This window comes from Rhinatrema bivittatum, chromosome 11 (genome assembly GCF_901001135.1).
Source record: "Rhinatrema bivittatum chromosome 11, aRhiBiv1.1, whole genome shotgun sequence".
Lineage (NCBI taxonomy): Eukaryota > Metazoa > Chordata > Amphibia > Gymnophiona > Rhinatrematidae > Rhinatrema > Rhinatrema bivittatum.
In genome coordinates, this window is record NC_042625.1 from 28763709 (window position 1) to 28782989 (window position 19281).

General features: G+C 46.5%; 1 protein-coding gene across 3 annotated transcripts in view; it reads right to left on the reverse strand.

Moving 5' to 3' along the window:
* CORO1C (coronin 1C) overlaps positions 1–19281 on the reverse strand; it is a 153846-nt gene that overhangs the window by 111997 nt on the left and 22568 nt on the right. The window contains exon 2 of one of the 3 annotated variants that reach the window (XM_029619430.1): positions 15403–15459. The exons of the other annotated variants lie outside the window; for them this stretch is intronic. The gene's annotated coding sequence lies outside the window, so the exon portion shown is untranslated. The remainder of the gene's footprint in view (positions 1–15402; positions 15460–19281) is intronic. 3 annotated transcript variants of the gene reach the window in all.

The following is a 19281-nucleotide window of genomic DNA, read 5'->3' on the forward strand; positions in this document are numbered from 1 at the left end:
GGTCATTCCTTCGTTCTCTGCAGTCTTTGCTTCATCTAACAGCATGGATGTTTGAACGCGACATTCTGAAGAAACTGGCCCTTCCTGGACATACTTGTATCTTCTGGAAAATCAACTTGTCACAACTACTCATTCAAACGGAAACAGATCACAAGATTGTGTACCCTTCACTCTATTGACCCTTTTAAATATTCGCCAAAAGAATTACATACCTATCTGCTTCATTTGTCCAGGACTGGATTAGCAAAGTCCTCGGGCAGAATACATAGTGCGATTGCAGCCTACCATGATAAAAGTCTTCTGTCGTGGTTCACCCCCTGTATCTTGATTTATGAAGAAACTTTTTCCTCTCAATCCTCCTCTTCGAAAACCACCCGATCCAAGGGACATAAACGTGGTTTTGACATCTTTAATGAGGTAGCCCTTTGAATCGATACAATCTATTCTGCTGAAGTTGCTGTCCTAGAAAGTGCTATTTCTAGTAGCTGTCACCTCAGCGAGAAGAGTCATTGAGCTAAAGGCCTTGATTCACTTCTCTCCCTATCTACAATTTTTCCATTATAAGGTAGGTCTTTGAACGCTTCCAAAATTTCTGCCCAAGGTTGTCGGCTTTTCATATTAAGCAAGCCATTACACTTCCCACCTTTTTCCTTAAGCCCCACAGGAATGAAAGGGAAAGATTCTTACATACTCTATATTGCAAAAGGGTATTGGCTTACTGTAAACAGAAAACGCAGAGCCATAGGAAGTCGTCACAGCTGTTTGTCCCCTATAATCTGTACGCCTTGGGAGAAGCAGTGACCAAAAGGACACTAATTGGATTTCCTGCTGCATTCAGCACTGCTACCTTTCAACACAGTCTTCCTTTACTGGCTGAATTAAAGCACACCTAGTGAGAGCCACAGCTTCCTCAGTTGCGCACCTGCACAGTGTTCCTATCAAACAGGCCGATACAGTAAAGCGCGGCCGCGGTTACCCTGTTTCTAACCTGCTTTCTACCCACAATTTGGCCGCATAAGTCTAACCCACGATTCACTATCCGTTTTTACCAATCTTTACCGCTTCTTTAAATCGACGCGTATCCCTTTCCACCCGCGGCATGTATATGATATGTAAACGATCGGATTAGCTATTCCCTCCCATACAGTAACGTGCGGCCCGATTATCGCCTTTTTAACCAACTGTTTTGCCGCGTCTTTAACCCGCTAATTTACCGCCTACCCTGACCCTGGCGTTAGAGGGATGTGACAGCAATAGGCAGGCTCCGGTCAAATAAGTGGGTGGGTTGGAGCAAGCGTGTGGCCTGGTTTTCCTACGCTCGGACATCGGGGATTGCCAGTCCTCTCTCCCTCCCTCCCGAAGCAAGGCGCAGGGCGAAAATCGACTCGACATGTTATTAATGCAAATGGAAATTGTAACAAAAGTAAACTTACTGCATGCTTCCAGCAGCCCCAGTCCTCTCTCCCCTCCTCCCGAGGCGCCCACCGCGGCTCCCCTGCCTCCCGGGGGCAGCCGGCGGCGAAAGCGGCTTCCAGCAGCCCCACTGGCGAAGGTGCATGAACGCACGCCGTGACCTGAGCGCCCGGATGGACGTCCGCATGCGCCTTCGCTGCTTGAGCGCCCAAATTGGACGTGCGTTCATGCACCTTCGCCGGCGGGGCTGCTGGAAGCCGCCTTCGCCGCCGGCTGCCCCCGGGAGGCAGGGGAGCCGCGGTGGGCGCCTCGGGAGGAGGGGAGAGAGGACTGGGGCTGCTGGAAGCATGCAGTAAGTTTACTTTTGTTACAATTTCCATTTGCTTTAATAACATGTCGAGTCGATTTTCGCCCTGCGCCTTGCTTCGGGAGGGGGGAGAGAGGACTGGCAATCCCCGATGCCCGAGCATAGGAGAACCATCCACTTCCTGGTACCTGTCATTTCAAATGACATTTGAAATGACAGGTACCAGCGCACCCAGGATACTGTATAGGCGCTGTATAGCGCTCTATACAGTAAAATGGATTGCGCTTCATGGACATGCTTTGGACGCGGCTTGCATTTGCATGCCATTTAAATACTGTATCGAGCGGTATGTGATCCGAACTGTGCGCGCGGCAAACGAGCGGGCGCCCGGCACTGCCGCACTTTTTTTTACGTGCCCTTACTGTGTCGGCCTGAAAGAGATTTGCAGGGTGGCCACTTGGTCCTCATTACACACATTCACTTCCCATTATTGCCTGGAACAGCTTGCTGTTTCAGACAGTGCAGTGGATCAAGCGGTCTTGAGTAATGTACTTAAGTAAAAGGTCTATCTACGGGAAGATGGGTTGTGTGTGTGTTTTTAAAATAAAATTAATAAATAAATAAAAAGCAAGCATTAAGCTAGAGTTAAGCTCTGGAATGTGTTGCCAGAGGATGTGGTTAGTGCAGTCAGTGTAGCTGGGTTTAAAAAAGGTTTGGATAAGTTCTTGGAGGAGAAGTCCATTAACTGCTATTAATCAAGTTTACTTAGGGAATAGCCACTGCTATTAATTGCATCAGTAGCATGGGATCTTCTTAGCGTTTGGGTAATTGCCAGGTTCTTGTGGCCTGGTTTGGCCTCTGTTGGAAACAGGATGCTGAGCTTGATGCACCCTTAGTCTGACCCAGTACGGCAATTTCTTATGGTCTAAAAAAAAAAACAGCCTAATACAAGGGTGGCCTCAGGAGTCACAAACAGGTCTCATATTCAGAATATCACAATTAATATGCATGAGATAGATTTGCACACATTGGAGGCAACGCATGCAAATTATCTCATGCATATGCATTGTACATATCCTGAAAACAAGAAGCTTTGGCTCTTGAGGACCGGAGTTAGCCTAATACAATTCAGACCTATATGCAATCCTTGAATCAAAGCAGAAATGAGCTTGAGGAATTCATCTACACAAGGCAAACAATCCAATAGATATCTTGCTATGACTCTGCATCCACCCAACTAAACCACTGTGTAAAAAAGGTGTTATTTTTGAATGAAAAGGTTCCCAAGTCTTGGGCACATTAGGGAAAAAATCCCACAACCGATAGATAATAAGAAACATTTGTATTATACTTTATGGGTGGGGGTGCAAGGCTGGAGTTTATTAGGTTGTATTTTGTTATTTTTCTGCGCTTTGACATCTTGTTTTTAGACGAGTAGCACGTCATTAAGTTTAATTAAATAAATGAAAATAGACTCAAGGAGAATTATGAGCCATCGTGCCCTGAAGGCGGCGCTCTCCTGCTGCTGTGGTGCATCCATTTTGTGCTGCAGCAGGAGAGCAGTGCGCGTCGTCATCCGGGTCCCACAAAGCAGTGAAGCAAGGCCTAGCCAGGCCTGTTAGCCTAAATAGGCCCAGACTGGAGCAATGGTTCAGAGGTCGTTCCGGAGATGCGCTCGCCCTGCTGGCTTCAGTACAAAAGACAAGAGCAGCGGCAGAAAAATGCTGCTTCCTTCAGAGGTGAAAAGTAAAAACTGGTTATACGGTGTGAATAAAATTGGGTCACTGCGACTAGGAGAAGGCATCTTTGGCTGCGCTGACACAGATAAAGATGTTAAAAAGGACCAGGACCCTTATTGGCTGGCAAAACGCACGCACTGCGGGCTGGCTGTATGTGCAGGAGCTTTACTCTCTGTAATCAGGACTCCGGCCCCTCTAGCAGGCACCTGATAAACCCACTGTACAGTTACCTTCTCTGTGCCGCTGCTTCTGGGAGCTGAATCCAGGCCTGACACCGGGGAAGTGTGAAGAGCTGCAGGGGGTCATCTCAGTGCCCTCTTTCTCACAGGAGAGCTGCTGACATCGCTACTTTTTTTTGCGTGCATGTGAAGGGGGGGGAGGGAGCCGGTATTTTAGCTGTGCAGTTTCCTCCTGCTCCTTTTTGGGGGCTTCCTGGTCGATGGGAACCAGCCTTTGTTGGGCCAAGGTGGCCACGAGCATTCATGCACAACTAGCCAGGGATTTTCTATCTCCCACATCACTGCAGCAATAATCACAGGTCAGGGACCGCGCACCAGGGCTCCTGTCAGAACCATTCGAATGTTGATCCTAAATGCAGCCAACTAGGTGTCACTGTTACACGATTTAAGGTTTCTATATCCCTCGTAGCCACAATTCTAGGCAGGTTACAAGCTACATTTACGAAAAATACAAAAATATAAGAAAGAATAGAAGGTGGTGACAGGGATTCCCCTCCCCCACAACCCCAAGGGGCGGTGAATGCTACCTCTGCAGCCCAACATCCTCACCCCTGGGCCAGCTCGGGGAGCCGAAGACCTGGCCTGGCAATCAAACCCAGGTCCTCCACAGCACTGCAAGCTTAAAAATAGATGTACCCAGCAGCAGTAAACTAGTTTCGAGGAAAAAGTAAGTTCATAATTCGGCTGAGGCTTAAACTTACCATCCCCCTTCTGGGGGTCACTTCCTCCCCTCCCCCCAGCTGGACAACAAATCTTGATTTCTTAGCAGGGGCAGGCGTTGCTGGCTAAGCCACTTGCCAATTTATAAGAACTGATTAGATGTTCTCTGCTACTTGCAGAGTAATTCCCAGGCCGATTTTACTCAAACAAGGGAGAATTTTATAATGCTAACCAGAGAAGTAATTGCTAACACGAGAACGGAAAATACCATGAGATCCATTCCAGTTAATCTTCGTTTAAACTGGCTCGATCAACAGATGCCTCTCCTTTGAACCGAATCAAAATAAACAAACGGCGGTCATAGAAAGGAGCTGCTGTCTCACCTGCAAGACCAGCCAGATGTTTTAGCTCAATATCTCAGTACCTCTTGCTCAATCACCAGTCGAATGGCGCGCACCTCCTATGGGAGGTCCGCGACACGTAGGAAAAGGCAACTCTCGCAACGCTTTGCTTTAAAGGCAGTCCCCATTTATGTGCCTCGCAAATCTTTCCAAACACGTGACATGTGATAGTGAGCACTTAACAGGGCCGATGTCATAAGCAGCGCCAAAGCTGCCGCGGGTTTTTGTGCGAGTTATTGCGCACATTTTTCCCCACACTAGTCTTATGCAAGTATGTAATAACATATTCAGCACGGGAAAAACGTGCACAGAAACCCACTTAAAACCCTGCAGCTGGTTTTGCATAAGTGCATGCCGACGAGGCAGTTAACTATTCACGGGCTATGCAGGGAGCTGCATGTTGGTTATTGTGGGTTTTGGAACGCAGAGTTTTTTTTTTGCGCCTGGGTCAAGGCCGGAGATAAGTTAAAGCGTGTGTCTGGAGACCGGTTTACTCTGGGGTAATTATGGACCACCTTCACTTTTTCCGAAGGTCTGTGACATTTTTGTGGGTCAGCTGTAGAAACCTCTGCTGCATTCCAGTGCCTGCGGGCATCCGCTGATTCAGCTGCCATGCGGTCGGAGACAGAACACGAAGGGGTTACACATTGCTCTACCCACCTTCAGATCCACTCCCAGACCACTAACTTCACTGTTTTATAAAACGGAAAGGCTTTCGCCCTGAGAATCACTCACGGGTCACCACATTAATGCGGGTTTTAGTGTGGGTTTCTGCCCGGTCTATTACATAGGGCTGTGAGCGTGTATTTTTCTGCGCGCACCTCATTTGAATACGGGCCCTTTATTGCATCCCGCGGAGGCGCCTGCTTTTGTTGAGTGTGCTAAAATAAATAAGCGCTGACAACTAGCGCCGATTTCACCGCAGGTCTTATTACAACAGCCCCAATGGGTGTAAATTAAAAGCGTTTCCATCAAGTTCATTTTACAATGCTCTCACCCCGAGCCAAAGAATCTACTAAGGTGGCCAATGCTTCAGAAAGAGCGGGGCAAAGCTCTGAAAATGAACCACAAGTGCCCACAGAACTTGGACCAAAGGTGACTTCTGGAAAACTACGCCCTGCATTTACATATAGCGCCCAAATAATGATAAATACATTACCGGCTTGCTTTTGGGTTTCCAAACAAGCTGTGAGCGTTAGAGCAATGCCCTCCCCCACCCCGGAAAGGTCTCTTCTCACGCCTGGAAGTTTACCCGCCCACAGGGAGGGCAGCGTTTAAAAAGCACCGCTCTAGCCCTGTATAAAATCTCATTAAAAACATGGAAAGCAACAAGGATGCAACGATTCAATATCCCCATGTTTATGATCTATAAGCAGTATTATCCAAAGTCAAAATTCCCCGGTGTGCTTGATAACCTCCAACTGTGGCCAGAAGGCTCGGCCAAAAAGCAAAACGACTCCAAATGTCACATTCGGGTACAGGAAAACCTAATTCAAGGGGAATCTCTGGCAAGGGACAAAGTCAGACTATCTAATTACTGAAAAGGTGTGGCACATCGGGGATTGATTGCGGGAGAGCACTCTCACAGGGCAATAAAATGACCTTTCTACAGAAGCAGCACTAACACAATACTGGAGAATCTGTTCCAATGAAATACCTCTCGTCTAGGTAAGAATGGTCTGCAGCTCTGCGGCTCTGTGCAGGTTGTTAATCTGGCTTTTATTACTTGCTGTAACTATAGCCTGTACAATTTATTGAGTTGGATGAGGAACATAAGACGGCTTTCCATCAGTAACTTTAATATGCACTGTGAGGTCTGCGCGTGGAGATGTGCACTGGCTTCGTTTTTTGCAGGACAAGCTGATCCAGCTCCAATTCCAGCCTGCTGCATGCAGGGACTTGTAGTCTTAGCTTTTTCTTAGAGAACACGGGCCTGGTTTTACCCCACTGCATGCAGGGTCAACCTGTGCTTAAATAAATAAATAAAAACTGGAGCTGTTGGCAACCTTGTTTGTGTAGATTTGAGTTCCCGGTTATGGTTTGTGGAGAGCTTGAGTCGATGATAAGCATGAATACACGGCAGAACTGGGGTTAGAACTAGTATACAGCTCGATTTATTAGCGCTCTCAGCCAGGGCCAGAAACGTTCTAGCAATGGTTCAATCCGTTCGTCTATCCCAGGAGCGCGGCGACTTTGTGAAAATTCACAGAGTACGATCCAAATGAAGTGAAACCCTGCGCTATTGAAAACATTACCTTGATCCAATAAGGTTGAGGTCATTGTCAATAGGGTCAATGTTGCAAACCCTGCAGAAGCCTAGCTTTTGCTTCCTCCCTCGTTTCTGTAAGCAGGGATCTTACATGTATAAAGCACGTTTATGCCGCTGACAATAACCTTCCGTATATGGGAGAAGGAGCAACCTAGAGGTTACAACACTGGGCTATAATTCTGCTTAAACTATGCCACTAGCTGTGTCTGTCTGATCTAGGGCAAGATCATGTTTTTCTCTCTGCCTTCAAAACACCGATGAAAAGAATGGATTTGCTTTTAGCCAGCTTTCTTGGGTCAGCATTTAATTTAAGTATCTTTTTGTTGAGCATCTTATAAATATTCCAGAGTGCCGTGTACACACACAGAAATGATAGGAAGTACTAGTAACAGTATGATTATTTTATCCAATGAAGGCAGAGACACAGACTGCTGCTGATCACCAAGAAAGAGATTGTAATGGCTCGCAGGCCACGTAAAGTTCCTATTAAGACAATACCAATTCATGGGTTTGGACCAGCCTGATAGCTCAGCGACGGTGCTGGGCGCCACCATGCGGGAGGCCTTGACTTCGAAGACCAGGCCTATGGTCTCCTCCCCAGGCCAGCTGGGGATGCTTCAGAGGAAATGTTCACAGCACACGGGTGGGGGTGGGGAGAGGTGGCCATACCCAAAGGCCAGAAGGTCAACATTAGCCGAGCTCCAGAGGAAGCTGCAATTTGTAGCCCCAGCCAAAGATTTTGGCCACGATGGCTGGCTGAACTGGGGCCGAGGGAAGCTCTAGGAGTAGCAAATGAAGGCTCAATCTGCTGGAAACCCAAAGGAGCAGGAGACAACGGCTGGGGATCCCCAAAACCACTATACATGCTTTATTGAAATAAAGTGGCAAGGCATTGAGGATGACAGTACCGCTGGTCCAGCTAGCTGAGTACCACTGCCAGGGATGACGATGGGGGCAGCAACATCGCACCCCAAATTCCTACGCTTAACCCAAGACTCCTGTCTTAGTCCCTTGCTTACAAAAGTGCTCATCCTGACTACGACCTCTCCTCTGTTATAAAACCTTATTAGGGGAGGCTGATGTAGCAAACCTTTAGGTACAGAAGAGCAGCAACCCTAGATCCGTCAGGCCATTGTGTGGCGTAAGTACTTTGGGGGTTGGTATGGGAGAATCGATGCAGAAGAAATCCCACTGCCAGCTTCTTCAAGCAAGACGGCCACTAAGTACAGGACTTAGCCAGAGAAACCATGGGATTTTAATTTCTCACTGCGCCAAATGACTTCAACTTATATTTCTAACCAGATTTAAAACAAGAAAAGAAATCTACCTGGATAAGTCAGTGGCACTCAGAGCAGGACAAACTTATCTGGATAAGTCTGACATTCAGAGTTATCTGGGCATCTGATTGTGCCGCATGGTAGCCCTAAAGTTATCCAAATAAACTTATCCAGATAACTTAAATTTATTTGGATATATTAAGTGTCATGGCCTTACTGCACAATATTTGGATTATCAGGATAAGTTTATCCGATACTTTACCCGGGCTCCCTGCGGCTCAGTATCGGCCTAATCGCTTATAAAATTAACCATTTAAAACTACTGAAATGTGAACAATTAACCACTTTAAACAATAAATACCCTCCTTATCCCACTCTCTCGCCACCCTCCTCACCTCACAATCCCCAGAGCCACTGGCACCTCCCGCTGCTTCAAACTGCCAACCGACTCACCCGCGGCCAGCACGAGACGCAAACAGCTGCGCATTAATCAGCCCCGTGCCAGCCAATCACAGCTGCCCGAGCCTGGCAAAGGGGGGTGTGGCCTTGCCGCTGGAGGGGGGAGGGAGGGGCTCCAACCGGCATGCCCGTCCACTCCCTGCCCCCAGCGAGCCTGCACGCACTGCCCGGGATAGCAAATGTCAATCCAGCCTGTCCCTATGCGGAAAGCTGCACAGCACCACCAAGGAAGGGGAACCCAGAAATCCGCCATGGGCTGATCCGAGCCTATTCCCGGCCCCGCCCAGCCACACTGGAAAATTTCAAACCTTACCGTTTAATTTTTACTATTTTACGTTCCACATCCTGTCTTTCCCTACGGGGAAGAGTGGTCTTCCGGTTCCGCATCTACAGCTTAAGAAAAATATTCCAATCCCCCAGAACACAGTTTGCATCTGTAGTCAGAAGTGGGTCCTCCATGAAGAACCAACACATCAGATGCTTGGATCCAGGGGTGCAGAGTTCTTCTGTTTAATCCAGTGCTTCATAGATCCAACAGTGCTCAAATATGCACTCCCGCCTCTTAACAATTCCCACGTCATTCTTACACTGGAAACCTTCTTTCCAGTCACGACTACTATTAAATAGCCCCCAAAAACAAAATTCTGAATCTAGTTAGCAGCACCAGTCCTTACACATTAGGGCTTGCTGGTTATATGGCTCGCTGGCTAGAGAGTTACTCTTGCGATGCTACTTGCCAGTAATAGATTTACTGCTACCAGTTTATGAGAATCTTCTGCTGCAAACAAACAGAAGCGACAGTTCTCAGTTTGCTAAATTCATATTGTTTCAGTCTGTGTTCTGCCTCCATTAGAAGTGCCGTGATATCCCAGCAGCAGCAGGACTTGCAAGATGAAAGCATTTGTCAAGACTGATCAGAGAAACGGGAGTCCCAGATAGGGCTAAAGGATCATTTCCTCCACTGTCGAGAATCTCTATGCAGATGCGCGTAACCTGGTCGTGGCTGAAGATGCCCTGACAGCGACCACACGGATGGCAGAGGGTAGGCAGGCTTTAGTGAGCGTGGAACTGGTCCCTTTTTGATCAAATATTTGCAAAAGCAAACCAAAAAAAAGTCTCTTCCTCCTGCTCCATTTGCAGATGATAAGTCTGATGTCAGCTTGCCATATGCAAAAGCCATTTCATTTGGAGTGGCACGCATATTAATGCAAACTTTACAGACTACATCATTTGCCTCACGCAAGTCAATGAGCTTCATTAACGTTTTCATGACAGGAGTCAGATTTTTCAGTTCATTAAATCTTACAACAGACAATCAGTCCCAGGAAGCTTCAAAAGGTTACTACCAGCAGTAATCCAACAAGATATCATCTCTCGCTCTGTAGCAGAAGAAACAAACAAGAGCCCATGACAGCTTATAATGGCCCCCCAAGCTCATCTCACAAATGCACCTTCTCCCTTCCTACTGCAAATATCATGCTCAGGGCTTAAGTCAGTAAATAGTTTTTTCCATTGGAAAGTTGTTTTTGCAAATGGCCTTTTGATCTCAAGCTGTACCCTTGCTTCCCCACAAAAAAAAAAATTAAAAAGATACTCTGTCCTTGTCCTGTGCTTTCTATTCTTTCTTACAGGACACAGATAATATGGCTTGAAAATAAAGATATAAATGTTGTTTAAAAAAGTTAACTGTTTAGTGAAATATAAAACAGTTAACCATTTAAAGCTTACGGCTGAAGGCAGCTACACCAACCCGTCCACCCCCCCTGGATGTGCCAACGTGCCTACATGCATCCTGGGCACGTTGGCACATCCAGCAGTCCACTGCGCCCCAATGCGTGTCTGTGGTGGGGGAGGGGAGGAGAAGGGCAGCCAAGGGAGCCAGGCAGTCAGCCAGAAGGACGTGCCAAAGAGGACCATGGCCCGCCTCACTCCCTCCTAACCCAGCAGCTTCTACAGCTGTTATTAAATGGATTAACCCAGGGGAGGCCAATGCTGGTCCTCAGGAGCCACAAACAGGCCTGGTTATTTATTTTATTTATTTATTTATTTATTTAAAGTCTCTTCTATATCGATAGCCGTTCGCACATCGTATCGGTTCACAAAAAACAAAAACTTTTGGGTGGAGCCCTTACAAGTAACAGAATACAGTTAACAGGAAGAGTGGATAATACTGAAAAGGCATAACAAAATCAATAAATAAATACAACAACTATAACGTAAAAAACAATGTACAAGAATCAGCGGTCATAAAGCATTCTTAGTCAGAAATCGGTGGATGATTCACAGGGGAATTTTTATGTAGGGGGAGGTGACATGGGATAGGCTTGTTGATTGCCAGAATATCCACAATGAATGCTCACGGAGATAGAGCTGCATGCACTGCCTCCACTGTATGCAAATGTATCTCATGCATATTTATTGGGGATAACCCGAAAACCTGCCCTGTTTGTAGCTCTTGAGAACTGGAGTTGGTCATCTCTGGACTAACTGCTAAGACTTTATTTGCTGGTTAATCATTTAATATTTTACATCCCTTCTTAAAACCCTCACAATATCACTAATTGGTGCCTAGGAATCTTCACAGCCACATCTATGTTTAATCTCACTACAGCCGGCAGGGTTCACCAGAATTCAAACACTCTACAGTAGGAGATACCTACAAGATTTTTGTCTCATCCATATTATGGCATTTGTTCCTTCCATGATCTCACTCACCCTCTAAAAAAAATTCTTCAAACATCAAAAGAAAGAAATAAGGTAGATCACACTGGGCTCGTCTCCCTCCCACGCTCAAGCTTTCACTAAATTGCTCTTATAAGTTTGAAAACAAACACAATTATTGTAGTCTAGTCAACAAGTTGTTTGTAAACTGATGTAAGCCCCCTTTAGCACACACCTGATGACAGCAACGGAAGCTAAATCACCGACAAGTTAGATACTTCAATAAGAAAAGGCATCACCTATGAGTGGACTGGAGGCATTGCCACCGGGACGACCCAGGCTCCACTCCCGGGACCGGCCAAGGCTCAGGATGCCACAGACGCAAAGTGTTCCCAACCTCTGGGGGGGGGATAGCAGGGGAGTCTCAGACACTGCTCAACAGTGGCACCTTCTGGCTAGACTCAGGGGCCTGAGCGAACCTCGATCTGTGGCCCCTGGGCAAGCACCATCACTGCAACGCCTGGGACGGTGGTAGGGAACGGGGAAGGCGGCTGCTGATCAAACCCAGGCTAGCTGCGAAAGATTTCTGCGGGAAGTCAAAAAAAGGAGCTGGAAAAAGTGCCAGGCCAAAAAATTAAGTGCCCACCTGTACCTTGTTTACTGGCCTTTAGGTCTAAGACTCTACAAAAAAAATCGCACGCAGAAGACTAAAAAAAAAAAAAAAAAAAATTTGGAGTGAATAATGAAGCCTTACCTAGCAAGCTAATAAGATCAACGTTATGAAAACTAAAACTATTCAAATGAAGCAGACACAATGGAAGTTGTGCATCAGAGCTGATACAGCACACAAACCACAAACTACGGAATTAATACCAGCACCGATCAGCAAGAGATAATACCCAGTTCAATAGCAGAGAAAGCACAAGCTTCCCATCCCGACTGGCCAACGAGATCCCCATGACAGATCACCACTTCAAAGCACTGGACGGGTCATTTAGCAACTGCACGCACTTTTAACGATAAAAAAAAATAATCCTTCTTCTTTAACAAGACCTGGGGGATTTTTCCAAAGGCATGAAATGGGCCTCGGTCATCACTGTGACTGATGGTCAGATGTCACCCCGTTGACAAGAAGCACACAAAGTTACTTCAGGTAATGCAAAATGCTTCCCAGATGTTTATGCATAGAAAAGTCATTATAAATAAAACTTTTCATGTTCCAAAAAAAAAAATCCAATATTAGCTTAAAAGGTTATATTATTCACAACAGATAGTCAGTTTCTTGTGTTGAAGAGTAATTTTCTCACTAGTTCTAGAAACGTGAAGCACTAGGGTATTCAAGAATTTTACACAAACAAATAAAAGGATTTCCCCCTTTGCATATTTTTAAGAGATCAAAAAATTCCCCAGATTTACTCAGCCGGGCCACTCTGTCCTCCTAATCCACACATCCCAGAAATTCACAAGAGCACAGCCTCTCTGTAAGCAGGTAACTCTGCCATGCCTCTCTCTGCACAGGCCACGCCAGACAGGGACATTTTTCAAATCGATAGAAGTCTATCTGAAACCATTAGTCGTTGACAAGGCCTATAATTTCTCATCCGTTGAGACAATAGGAAGTCTGCGTGTAATGTGCCACAGATCTAGGTCACGTTCTTCCGGTGCTGAATCTCTTCTGCAGGATTTGGTCCCTGGGTAAATCTAATTGCGTCCAGTTTCCTGGTCAGCTGTGCTGATGTGGATACTATCAGCAGGGATAGCCATAAAATGTAAGCACAAATATAAAACTATCTAGCTACCTGGTCTATTTCTGCTTATCCAAAACCACTGGAATAGAGTGCACTGCCCCCTTCCATCCAAATTCTCTCTTTGCCAACTGAGTCTAACAAAAACGTATCAGGGCTGGCCAATGGCAAATGCCATGGCTTTCATTCCCAGGCCAGGTTTCTACTCTACAGGCCAACTAGGGCTGAGGATTCTGCGGAGTTAGCACTCACAGACCCTGGGGAGGAAGGGGAAAGAGTCTCAATCACTGTTCAACAGCGACACCTAATGGCCAGACTTAAAAATTCTGGGAGGGACCCAGGGCTGGCAGCCCCCGGCCGAGGACGGTCACTCTCATGGCTGGGCTGAGTTGATAAGGGGTTACTAAGATCCTCAGACAGTTGTGGATGAAGAATCATGGAGCCGCAGATCAGTAGAGGCTGCTCCTGGGCAACTGCCAGGCCCAAAAGAAACCACACATAAGGATGAGAAAAGCGTTCTCGGGCATTTAGCTACAGGAAAAGCAGTCCAAGGAGCTGGTAAATATGCCTGAAAACCGAAACACTTTCTATTACCGGTTTTTCACAGGAAGCTATTTCCAAACAGATTAGCTCATCCACAGTGAGGGCAAACCGCCTGCACTATGTGAGTCACCACTGGAGAAGATGGGAAACAACGAGGCCACTAAATCTAGAGAACTTGAAGACTGTCAAACCACGGGACACTGGACGCCCAGTATGGAAAGGGACCTCTGTCGCCCCTTTTCTGCACACTTCCAGCCTTTTTTAATTCTCAGTCAAATCTGCACTTAACACATCCCAGCTACAGTGAAACAACCGGATTTCAAGCCATCTGGGTAATACTTTGCCAATTTATCCACAGTTCTTGGCTTATTTTGTTTCAACCACTGTACCTCTCAAAATATACCACTAACCTACCCACGGCTTTCTATATCAGTACCTGCGCAGCAGCCAGAGATGCAGAAGTGCTTTTTTTATCTCTACAGGGCGGTCCACATGCCCAAGCAGCGTGCAAGGCTAAGAAGGAGGGTTGCTTAACGCTCATCATGCAGGTTCAGTGGATTAGGGTGACAGGGTATTAATGTCCGTGACCCGCTGCATCACAGCGCAGCACTCTGCGAAATGTTCACGAAAACGATCTTCAAAAGGGGCACTGGCTTATAATAAAAGTTATTGAGGCTTCTCAGCCTCGTCAACTCAAACTCAGTAAAACTGGCAAGTTCTTCAAAAGTGCAGAGAGGTAAAACAAAAAATCTATACCGTGACGGTGGTCACACAGGGAAAAAAAAAAAGAGATTAAAAAAATCTGAAGTCGCCGAGATTCAGGGCCTGGTACATAGCAAGGAAACTCCTCGCTTATTAGTCCCTGCCTGTTGGTAAAAATCACTCCTGGGTGTCAGGACGAACACGACGAGTCGCAATCTCAAAGAAAACGGAAATGGTTGATCGGAAAGGTCATGAAACAAAATGCAGAAGTGCAGATGGCCCACAGCATCTTGTACCGTGAAGCTTTTTCATGGCCAAAGCACTGGCAGAACTTTCTCCAGTGTGGCACACAGCTTCTTTTTTTTTTTTTTTTTTTAAACTTACTTCTGTCCCAGCCCTTTCCCTGGACAAATCCCATCCACCTACAAGTCTGCTCCCCTACTGACATTTCAAATTTCCCAACCAAACTCCTTACAGGTCTGAATGCTGCTCAGTCATTGCTGATCCAAGCATGAGGTAATTAAACACTTCTTTTTTTTTTTTTATGACATTGCTTGCTACTTTTTTTGTGTCCAGTTCAGACCCAAATCTATTCAGTTTGGCTGTACTAAAGGGAAGTTTCTGTCTTGCTTTCCTGTTCAATGCCCTGAGGTGTAGTAGACTGTGTCAGCCCGATACGCGAGCTTCACACATGATGCCTCGCTGCCGATCGATGGCACTTCTGCCAAGAGTAGGAACATTTTGATCTCTTACTTGTATGGGAAAAATGAAACTCTGGAGTAAAGGCAATCTCGTGAAAGTTCATAGTTTACAGAAATATACGTGAGATAAAGTGCATGCATGCTAAATGGACACAAAAAGGGGCTGAATCAGCACAAGTCTCATCCTTGTGAGCAATAGCACCAACTCTTGCTTCTGTCCATTCGTATACATTCAGAATTCAATCATCTTCAAAAACGAAAATGTAACGTGGAGAAAGTTTCTTACAATTACAGCAGCATCAGCTTCCCGTACAGTATATTGGTCAAGGTCATCTCTGAACACCTGGAAAGACCAGAAGACCAGTTTCAGCTCACATTGCTCTTCAGCGCACGTAAAGGATTTTGACTAGCACCAAGGATCCTTTTACTGCTTTTGCAATAAAGCACGAAGAGACTTGCAACAAGTGCTCAAGAGCAACTTCTAATGCACAATTAGAATAATAAAGTTTGGCGAACCACAATTGGGATAGGTTCTGGTTGATAATGGTCAATGAATATTCAGAAAACTGAGACCAGATCTTTGCCACGGTGTCATCGTTTGTTTATTACACACTTGTGCAAGTTAAAAGACTGTAAGCAGGATGGGACTAATTAAGCCAGCGCCTGATGTTGGCAGGGGAAGAGCTGACAGCAATCCACTTAAAACAGCTCTGCACATCAAGCCAGTCTCAGACTTCTCACTAAAAAGGCAGGGGCTTTTCCCCTGTGGTTCAGACCATGGTACCATGGTGCCACGGTGCTGGGGATCCAGATTCAGATCCTCCAATCAGCGAGGAGAGTCCAGGCTGGACTGCTGCAGAGGTGGGGCAGAGGGAAGACCACTGCCACAACCACGGCGATCCTCCTTCCCTCCAGCCTTCAGGCCAGCAAGGGCTCCCGGAGTCACCCAGGTGCACGGACTGTAGAAGGTGACTATTACTATCAACTGGAGTAAAGGGAAATGCCACTGCTTTAGGACTGCCCAGAATAAAAAAAAAAACAAACCACAGCCAGAGAGAATCTTTGAAAGCCCAACAACTTTTCAGAGAAGAAAAAAACATTCCCTGAAACAACGAGAATCACTGGTGATGAATGACAAGTCAGCATGCAACTGCATTCTTCACGCTGGGAGTGGTGCCCGGTGATGTCAGGAGATGGAAAACACCCGTCAGCCGCCGGACCAGCGGCATCCACAAGCAGCCCCAGTCCAACGCAATCCGTCCCTGTGCACCAAGAACAACAAAACCCAATCAAAAACAGCTGAGTTTAGATTGCAAGCAGGCCCCAAAGGCGCAGCTTTTTCCAGCACGGTCCCACGGCTGCAAATCAATAGCCGATAATCCGCCCGCCATCGCAAACCTTTCTACCTACCCTGTTGCAATGCCTGGGGGGGGGGGGGGGGAGGGGGAGTGGGAGTGTTCCAATTAAAAATCGGTCCCCTCCCAGGTAAAAGCCGCCCTATGTTTGATGCTTTCCTGGCAGTTCTGCATCTCGTGCTTGGACTGACTCCCTGGTCAGACAGAAGCACGAAGCCCAAGCCAAGCCTTCTTTTGAAAAGGCAGTGGACTGAGCAGAAACTGCTAGATAGGATGCTCTTACATACTCTACTAAAAACAAATGTTCCCAATTCAGAAACCTAGCAATGGCAAAGTTGCTTTAATTCTTAAATTGTGCTAAAGACAGAAAATAAGAGGCATAGCTTTAATAACCTAAGAAGGTAGAAGATCCCTAATAAAAGATCAATACTGTTTTACCCCACAGCAAATTCTCTCTAAACATGCAGAGGGTAATCTTCTAAAGGTGCTGGAAAGCAGTGCTTTCCCCGCAGAATGGTCCTTATGAAAGCTGCGCCCTGATATGGACGCAAAATTACACACACGCGCACTGTTCCAGGGGTTGAATCTGGGCAGGATGGGAATGCTATGTGTTTTATTTATTATTTTATTAATACAGCTGGTGTCACTGTGCGCACGGAGTTTTGCTGGGAGAAATTTTCAAAGCAAATTTAGGTGCAGCTTGTGCGCAATGTTACAAAGTGACCCCCTCCCCAAACTAAATTATACATAAAAAGCGCACGGAATTCCATTTTTGGTCGTGCGCGCATCAGCAAGATGCTCCTTCCACCTCGGCACAGGGGCGCATCCCTTCCAGGTTCGACTGAAAAGAATCCCAGATCCGCCCTCCTCGGTCTTCCACAGCTTGCCGCAGGACCATCTTTTACCATGGGAGGACAGGGAGCAAAAAAAAAAAAAAGGGGCAACCGCCCCGGGTTCCAGGACAATGTGGTAGCCCCATCCCCAACAGCTTAATGTCCCCGTCAGCCTGAGGGGTTGGGGAGCCACGCGCATCAGCTTTCCGGGGTCCCCCTTCCGCTTTAAGCTCAGTCCTGGCTTGACGGCACTTCCCCTCCCCTCCCCCCCAATCTACAGATTTCACAAGATCATTTGTATAACTCCCCTGGCACTTTCAACTGTGAGGTACATGGGAACTCCCCTACTGTTTACACTATTGTCTACAAACAAAAACAACCCTGCCATCTAGTTCCTATGTCAGTCTTATAGGTAGGGCCATTTCTGTAAGGCAAGGCAGAACCTGGGAGCTGTTCTGGTCGTTCCCCCCCCCTGACATCATTGTATGCATCACTTTGGCAACTCCTGTAAAAAAAATCAAACCTGTCCTGCCAATAAAGTTATCTGAGTGTGAATCAATCAAGCAGAGGATGAGCTCATCACCCCAGGCCTTGTTCTTCCCTGCCGGCACTGAGGGTTTTATGGGCACCATTACTCCACTTTACAGCTTTACTTAGGAGCAGGCCCCCTCATCCCTACATATTGTTCAGAAAAAAAGTCACACACTCTGATTTCTATCTTAAGCCTCCCCTGGTGGGTGAGGGGGGGGTTTCCTCAGTCAGGGAAGAATCCAGATGGCATGGCCTCTAAACACAATAAACTAGGCAGGCGAACATCACAACGCAGGAGGCCAAAATACAAATATCCTCATTACAAAGCTGGAGAATCAGGGGCCAGCCTGATGCCTCAGTGGCAGTACTGTGGATTATTTTATTTGAATTTAGAAAATTTTAGAAGGTATAAAAAAATTGACATTGTCCAGGACTGATGATTATTCAGTTTTGGATCTTGAATTGATACCATTAAAACACTACAAACAATAAATCCTACAGACCCCGAGAGTCCTTTGATTTTTTTTAAATTTGATATTTCCTCAGGGACCTGCATTCAGTGACCGCCTCCCAGGGTCAGCAGCTGGGGTTCACAGCCCCTGGAAGGGAGGGGGGATGGGCAAGGGGACATCATTGTGTGCAATGGCAACACCTGCTGGCTGGATTCGGGGGCCCCCATGGCTTCAGGTTTGCAGGGGAAGCCCTGGTGCTTGACCCCCACCCAAGCCCAGGTGGAAGGGAATACAGAATGGCAGAAGAAAAACAAATCTCTGAAGATATTGTGAACAGGGGCTCATGGTGCAAGATCCAGGCCCTGCTGCTGGCTAAAAGACAAAGAAACTTGGACAATCAGTAGATATATATTGGCACCTTGCTAAATCATTTCACAACACAGCCCCAGCATGCACTTTGCAGCAAAACTTCACCCTATAACTGCAAGCCATCAACTACAATTAAAAACAGATGAAAAATTAAAAACAGTCCCAAGAAAAAAAACAAAATCCATGATTTTAACAGAATCCCTAAGGGACCAAAGTATTCAGTTTAAAAGATCCATTTGCTCTCTTTTCTAAACGGTGTATTTTGCAAACCCCTGCCTCCTCCCATGCAATGTGGATCTCTGGTTCAGTTCTTTGAATACTGGGGTAACTGATGCCCCCAGTTCCAGGCATTTAAAGAGAAGAAACGTACACTAAATTAAATTGATCATGGCCAAGAGCACTGTGAACGTCAATCATGCAAAAATCAAAGTGATCAGAGACCTCTGGTGAGTCCAAAAGACATCTGTGCAACCAGCACAGCAATCCTGGAGCTTGTTGGCTCTGGTAAACATGAAGTTCACCCCAGGGATTCGGCCTGGGTTTTTATTTACATATCCCAGGCGTTCCCAAACTTTTTCCTTTGGCACTGACCTTTGAGCTGCAGGGAAAAATAATATCACAGGAG